We start from the raw sequence: 8,389 nt of genomic DNA on the forward strand, positions 1-8,389 counted from the left end.
GGAAAGAGAACATCAGGAGCAAAGGCTCAGAAGCAGCAGTGAAATTGCAGGAGGCTGAGACCAGACCAGGGTGTTTTTACCCTGACACTTCTAAATTGGAGATATTTATGAAGGGGTTATAGGTAAAGGAAGAAGCCAGTTTGAACAAGCAGTGACTCAATAAGTAAAACATGAAACAAAAATAACTCAAAGATTTCTGCCTGGGAGCCTGGAAGATTGGCTGCACCTTCGCAGAACATGATAAACCTGGATTACACATTCAGACCAGTTCTCACCATCTGAATTTGAAAAAATGTCTAAGAGGAAAAACTGAATGGTTCCCTACAAATTACTTACGAATATCCTTGCCAGTCTGAGGGTTTACGCCACCTGGTGGCAGTATATCCAATTTTAGATTCTATTTAAAGTGGTATAAACTCTCCAAATTTGTAGGTACCTGCAAATCCTAGCACAGTGTCAGGTATGAAGCAGTTACTCAGGCATTTTTTGTTGAACAAATGAATGAGCTAAATGTATAAATCAATTATTAAATGAGGCAAAGCTCTGTGGCGAAAGGAGCTCTGACCTGAAGGTCGAAGGTCAAGTGAGTAGGCATCCAGTTCCATAGTATTAACTGCGGGGTGACCTAGGAAAGTCACCAGATCTCTGGGTCTCAGTGTTGGTGTATGTAGAATCTCTAAGTAGGGCCAGAAGAGAAGCTACATATCAGTACTAAAAGTACAGGAAGATTCATTGGGATGACTGAATTTTGTTTTGTATTGTTTATAATTGAAATATTTAGTTGATTTACAATATTTTAGTTTCAAGTGTACACCATAGTGATTCAAAATTTTTACAGATTATACTCCATTTAAAGTTATTATAAAATATTGACTATATTCCCTGTTGTACAATATAACCTGTAGCTTATTTATTTTATACATAGTAGTTTGTACCTCTTAATCCCCTACCCCTATCTTGCCCCTCCCCCCTTCCCTCTCCCCACCAGTAACCACTAGTTTGTTCTCTTTATCTGTGAGTCTGTCTCTTTTGTTATATTCATTCGTTCACTTTATTTTTTAGATTCTACATATGACTGATATCATATGATATTTGTCTTTGCCTTACTTCACTTAGTATGATAATCTCTAAATCCACCTATATTGCTGCTAATGACATTATTTCATTCTTTTTATGGCTGAGTAGTATTCCATTGTATATATGCACCACATCTCCTTTATCCATTCATGGATAAAGTATTCCATTGTATATATGTACCACATCTCCTTTATCCATTCATGGATGGACATTTAGGTTGCTTCCATATCTTGGCTATTGTGAATAGTGCTGCTATGGACACTGGGGTGCATGTATGTTTTCAAATTAGTGTTTTTGTTTCCTTTGGATATAAATAAATTATTGAATAAATAATAAAGGGAGGAGAGTAGATAAATCTGTGCAGAAAATTTTCAAATTATTTATGTAGATACTCTCCCTTCACAGAGGTGGAACATAATTCCCTACTAAGTATAGCTGTGTACACACCACCAAAGAATATAAAGCATGGAAAGGAGGAATGAAAGAGTGACTTTATCATGGAGAAACCTGACAAACACTACCTCAGCAAGGTGATCAATGGTGCTAAGTCATGCTGATTAGTACTTACCCTTGACATGACTTCACCTCTGCAGTCTTCTTCCCCAATATCCATAATTCAAGTCTATTCAATAGAAACACATCAGAGAAATCCCAGTTGAGGGGCTTTCTACAAAATACCTAACGAGTATTCCTCAAAGCTGCTGAGGTCATGAAAAAATAAGGAAAGCTTGAGAAACTGTCACACCCAAGAGGAGCTTAAGGAGATATGATGGCTAAATGTAATGTGGTGTCCTGGATAGGATCCTGGAACAGAAAAAAGGACTCGAAAACAAAGGCAATCTGAATAAGGTATGAACTTCAGTTAACAATATTGTATCAATATTGGTTCATTAATTGCAACAAATGTACCAAACTAATGTAAGATGTTAGTAATAGGGAAAAGTGGGGTTTTTACAATTCTCTGTAAGTCTAAAAACTATGCTAAAATAAAGATTGTTTTTAAAAAAAGAAAGCACGAGCCAAACCTCCCATCACACTCAGCACCATGTGGAGATTCAAGGAAACGTCAAAGTATTATTAAGTACCTTTTGGAAAATTAGACAGCCAAGGATATGTGAAAGAAAATGGAGGTTTTCAATCCAGGAAAGAGAAAGATAAAATATGGTTTAGGCACAGTTAGATATGTTTTTCTTTTGAAAAAAGTATAGTTCATTAAAATACATAGAAAAAATAGAAAATATGGAAAAATACAGAAAAGCAGAAAGGGGAAACAAAAGTTTTCATAATCTCACCATCTAATGCAACTACTATTACTACTATTTTGTTTTCAATTTTTAAAAAATATATAAAGTTTTGTGGGTTTTCTCATGTTGTAATCACACTTGATATACAATTTAATTTGGAAGTTTTTCCCTCTCTTAACTTGAAGATAAATCTTACACAGAGCTAGTTAATTAGTATTATTCTGCATTTTGGACAATTAAGTCAAGTGAAAGGGAACTACTGGACTTCCCAAGACTAAATGAATCTCCTGAATCTGCTCTCCTTATCTAGGATGTAGTACAGAACCAGAGAGCATGTATACTATGTTACATAGGAGCTTAATGATGTGTCTCTTGATTTCACCGTGAAGGAGATGTGGTATTTAAGAAACAAAATGGAAAAGGGGAAAAATTCACTGTCAGGCAAGAGCCACAGAAATGAGAGGCGGGGAACTAAGAGTGTTGGGGTCAGAAAATAGTTTAGGGGAATATAGAAGGGGCATGTGTGTGTTTAAGGAGTGAGGTATGAATAATTATAAAATGGCATGGATTGAGAAGAGCACGAGAGATCATCTATTTTGCAAATGTGTGGCCTGTGAACATATTGGGAGAAGAATGTGGTTAAGAGTAAATGGTAGGAAGTATTAACATTATTAAAATCTCTGTAGGTAGGAGCTTGAATTCAGGCAATATTGTTTCTTAAGATTTGATACAATGACAATTTTCCAAATAAAAGTTTGATGCCTTAATTTCAGTTAGTCTGAGGGAACTAGAAACAGTAAACATTCTTGAGTACACATTGCCACCCAGTGGATGAATGTACATGATGCACAAATCATATGCAAAGGAAAAGACAAAGGAAGACTGTGAGAGGTTATCACCGTGATGCTAGTGTTAAAACTTTATGTTCAGTGATATCATATGTGATCCAAACCTGAATCACACCACTCATTCAGAAAGCCAGGCTAGATTTTAATACACATTTTTCAAAGTATTCTGGTAAATATTATGAAAGGCTTTCAGCAATGAAAGAAAAATATTGAGTGTGCTTACCACCACATTAGATACTAAAGTTTCATTAACGCTAATAAAACTTATGTTCATGAATTTCCAATAGGACAAGTAGGAGATACTTAACTCGTCATATGGCAGAAAGAGGGCTGTCAAGGCAGAGATTCGAGATTCCAGTCTTGACTCCCCAGGGTGCTAAAAGCTTTGACATGAAATCAGAGATGAATTACATCTTTGGCATAATAATTTTGAGTCTCCCTTCATCTGAAGGCAAATAAAAAATATGAGATTAGGGATACACAGAGACAATGGGTGAAGTTGGGTCATTTAAATACGTATTGAGGCCATGTTTATATAGGGATTTCCTAGTGGTTCAACTTGGAGGGGCATAGCAATATTCTCTTGGAGTAACTCTTCTGGTATTCTACAGACAAGTCTAAATTTATATACTGTCTTTCCTAAAAAGAAAAATAAAATTTATGCAATTGGCATGACATTGAATGTCTAAGGAAAACTAGTCTGGGGCTTTGGTTTTTGCTATGTTTATGCAGTATCCTAAATAGAGGTTTATCCATTCACTTTTGAACACCTCTCAATAGGGAACCCACGAACTAATGTGCTTCTCCTTTGTTGGATCTGGGATTTATCGATTTAATCCTACTTATGGGCTAATAAATTAGTCTATCACCAGTATTGGCAGAAGATGTGAGATGACTGAGTTAGAGACAAAAGATTTCATTATTCATAGTTAACAAGTAGGATAAACATCTTATCTTAGTTCCCTTCCCTCCACGTCCCATGGGGGCACCAAAGAGGGGCTCAGGTGTATTGTATGCACACAGTAGGTTTTTGTCCTAGGTTAAGAACACTGAGCTTGGGGAATTCACTTTTATAATAAGTGGTAAGCAAGTCTGCCTTTTCTCCAAAATGGTATCTTAACCTATCCCTCAAGATTGCTTGCTGCAAACACAACCCTGATAAATGTCCTGGAAAAAAAGAGCAAACAGGGCCTTGCTGGAGTACTTAAGGCCCATGGCAGATAGCCTTTCTCAACACTCATACTAATCCAAAATCAGTCTTCCTATAATTTCCACTAATTTGTTCTATTTTTTTCTATTCCGTCGGCATTCTGTACTTCAAATATCTATGTTGTGTTGTTTAAATTCCACTGAGACTTCTTTTCTCCAAGCGAATCATTTCTAGTCCCTTTGACCCATCCCTCCCATAATCTGGCTTTGGGCCCCCTCACCATTAGTATTGCTTTTCTCTGAACTGGTTTAAGGGGTACTTCCCAAAATGTACTACAATACCCCAAGTATGGTCTAATCAATTTAGAACAGAATAGAAACATTGCTTTGCTCATTCTAGAAGTATATTTCTATATGGCAACCTGGGATCCCATGAGGTTTTTTGGCAGTCCCATTAACTCTCATTGAAAAACACTAACTTTTACCATAAACTGCTATTAAGCCATACACTTTTATTCTATTCTAGACTATTCTTATGCCAGAGGATGGAAGTTCCATGTAGTTTTTCATTAAAGGAATCATCATACCAACCAGATTCCACTTAATAGAAAATGTAAAAGTAAGCTTCTTATTTTAGGATAGTTATTTAGCAGAAAAGTGTGGCTCCTTATTGTTTCCTATTTTGTGAATTATAGACCTCCTGTGTTAATATAAATGGCATATAATTCTCATATTCTTCATTCAAACAAGAATCCAACGGTCAGATATGTTTGCTTTCTCCTCTCCACTCCCCACACCATGCATATAAAAGAATGAGTTGACAATGTTCATCTTCTGCTTTAATAAAGAAAATTGAAATGTGTACATACTTTTTCTAAACAAAAATGTTACTTTAAATATTACTAGCAGTGCAAGAAGTTTAAATTTTTTAAAAATTATGGCTAAATTTCAAACATTCACGAAAGTAGAGAAAACAGTACAATGAACCCCCAGAAAACCATCGCTCGGGTTTAACAATTCAAGATTTTGCCATGTTTGCATCATATCCTTATTACTATCATTATTATTGAAACATTTGGTAGCAACTGGCATGTAACACATCAGTTTACTCCTACACAGTTCAATACAGATCAACATAGATATTTTTTACAGAACTTCAATATCATTAACCTCTAGAAAAACTAATAATTCCTGGCATCATTTAATACCTAGATCATATTCCAATTTTTCCCAATTGTCTCAAAAATATGTTCTATAGTTTATTTCTTCTCACTGGAATCCAAACTAGGCCCACTCATTTCATGGGACTGTTAGGTCTAATAAATTTATTTTAATCCAGAACAGTCCCCCTCCCATCTTTTCTTTGGTAAAATGATATAGCCATTTATTTTAAAAAAATTTTATTGAAGTATAGTTGACATATTGGTTTCAGCTGTATCTCCCACTTTTTAAAATTCTTGACCAGTTTCAAAAAGTGGATCACTTTTTTACCATCCCAAATTTGTGGTATCCTTTAACTTAATCCTCCCTCCCCCATATTTCTTACACATTGATAATTAGCTCTAGAGCTTGATTAGATTCAGGCTAAAACAAGTACTTAAGGAAAGTGAAATAATAGGGAAGCACTGGTAAGATGTAAACTGTAGCAATGTATGATGCAAAAATAAATAAGAAGAAAATAAAGGAAAATAAAAATTCAAAACTCAATTGTCACCATGAACAGTTCTATTTTCTACAGATGTTTCTCATGGAATGAGAGTACCCTTTTTGTTGTTGTTAGAAAGGAATGTGGTATTTTGAGCTACTGAATCTGCTAGAAATTTTAATTGTTTAATAAGATACAGTAACTGGACACCCCAGTCTTTTGAGAACTACATAAAAGAAAAAGCCTGCTCCAGATACAGAAAGGACATAGCTCACCTCAGGCAATTGGCACAGACATAGGGAGCGTGATGTAAGCATTTCTTTCTCTACGAAGAAAATGCGTCTACGGAGAGTATGAGAAGTTTGTCTCCACACAACTGACATGTGATCATTGTGAGTCCAAACCAAATGCATTAACCCGGAAAAAGCAGTACTGGCAGATTTCTTTTTTCCTTCATTAAGCAATGACCTCACACAGAACAATGCATTACTTACAGCAGTTGCCTCATCTTTGAAATCACAAGTAAAGTTTAAAAACACTGCCTACAATGGAAATGGACGTGCTCTGGACCAGAGCTCCCATAAACACATACAGTGAGCATAAGGACCATGCTTCCATTCTTTACTGCCCAATTTACAAAATTTTTAGAGGGAAATCTATGGTTCCACTGCATCCAATGTATTTTGTGTGACTTTACATTAGCTGGGGCAAAGAGGCTATGCACCATACATGGCACATACTTCTTGTTTACCATTTAGCACACACACACAGATCCATGTCTAAGATTGGTGGCACTCTCTAAGAGTTCACATAAAAGGATGGATACATCGGAAGTACAACTTTAGGACAACTGAGTGAAAACAAATCCTACTTTGAGATATAAAATGAGTTCATATGTCACTGTCCTCTTATTTCCAGCTTCTGAATCCATGGGTATCATTTATGTTTTTGTCACGTGACACAGAATAAGCTTCTTTGAATCCCTCCCACCCCCCAATCTATTTACAGAAGAGCAGTTACTGGAGATTCTGTAGAAGTGAGACCCAGGTAGGTGAGGATCCCTAAATGTTTTTACCTACTTGAACTATAAGTTGCATCTAAAGTAAGAGCTATATATGTGTTTTGTACAAATAAATACAGAGATTAAGATTGGTTCAACTTTATGCCAAGAAACAGAGCAGAGCTACTTGTAGAAATACTACCTCCTAGTGGAAAGACCATGTTTTCCTTTGCTTTATAAAGCAATGGAGTGTAGCATATTTAATCACTATGCTACTCTTCAGAATTTAAAATTACAATTAGATAAATTTTAGTTTGCTAATTAGCACCTCTAAAAAATCATGTCATGAACTCTGATTTACAAACTTAATTCATCGTCTTACTAAAACGACAACTTATATTTTCTATGTGCAGTTAGTAGTAGTGCTTAGATTGAAAACAGAACAAAACTTATTAAAAGTCATCATTGTAGTTACACCCTGAAAGTCCCAGAAACCTATATACAAATGCTTAAAAATGAGAGAGATCTTGTAGAGGCAATAAGATATGACTATTTAACAACCAACATTGTTTTTGAGTTACTAAATCAATACTTTTCACTCAGTAAAACAGCAAGGAGACAACTTTTCATTCTATGCTTTGACACAGATAATGCAAAATCATAGATAATCGAACATAATTTTTATTTGGTTTTGGAGTATTTTGATACATAAAGTAAAACATGGCTGCCTAACACTCTGCATTCAACAAAATAATATACAGTGAAGAACTGGAAAATTATCCATCTTTCTCAATGGAATTATTTCTTAATCTTATTGTTATCATGAAACAAGAGTATTTTACATGAGTTTGATTGCATGAGTTTGTCCTATGATTTGTATTTAATGCCTTCCCTAAATTGGAAGAAATGAGGTATTATATATAAGTTTCACACTGAGCTATGAGTTACATAAAAGAATTAAACAACCTTACAACACATATCACAGTATTAAAATTGTTGCTTTATTGAATGTCACTTTCACTGGATATTAAAATATCTTAAGGGCCATAACTATAATTTTTAACCTACCCTAGCACCTCAACAAAATTTTGACTGAGTGGATGAATACGTGATATTAACAAAAAGTTGCAAAAATTTAATTTAGATAGCTCTGATGAACTGTAAAATCTGAAATGATATTTGGAGTCACAAGATGTGGGTTCAAATCTTACTTTATCACAAATTATGTGATTTTAGCCTCTACCTGAACGAGGCTCAGTTTTCTCATCTGAATAAAAGGAATAGCACCTGACATATACTTCAGGGTACCTGTAGAGGTAAAATGAGGTAATGGACTTGAAAGTCCTTTATAAGTACCAAACAAATGTAATTTTCTGCATATTCAGGTAAGAAATACATGTATGAAATAAGAAATCTTTTTAAGGTA

This window comes from Phocoena phocoena, chromosome 18 (genome assembly GCF_963924675.1).
Source record: "Phocoena phocoena chromosome 18, mPhoPho1.1, whole genome shotgun sequence".
Lineage (NCBI taxonomy): Eukaryota > Metazoa > Chordata > Mammalia > Artiodactyla > Phocoenidae > Phocoena > Phocoena phocoena.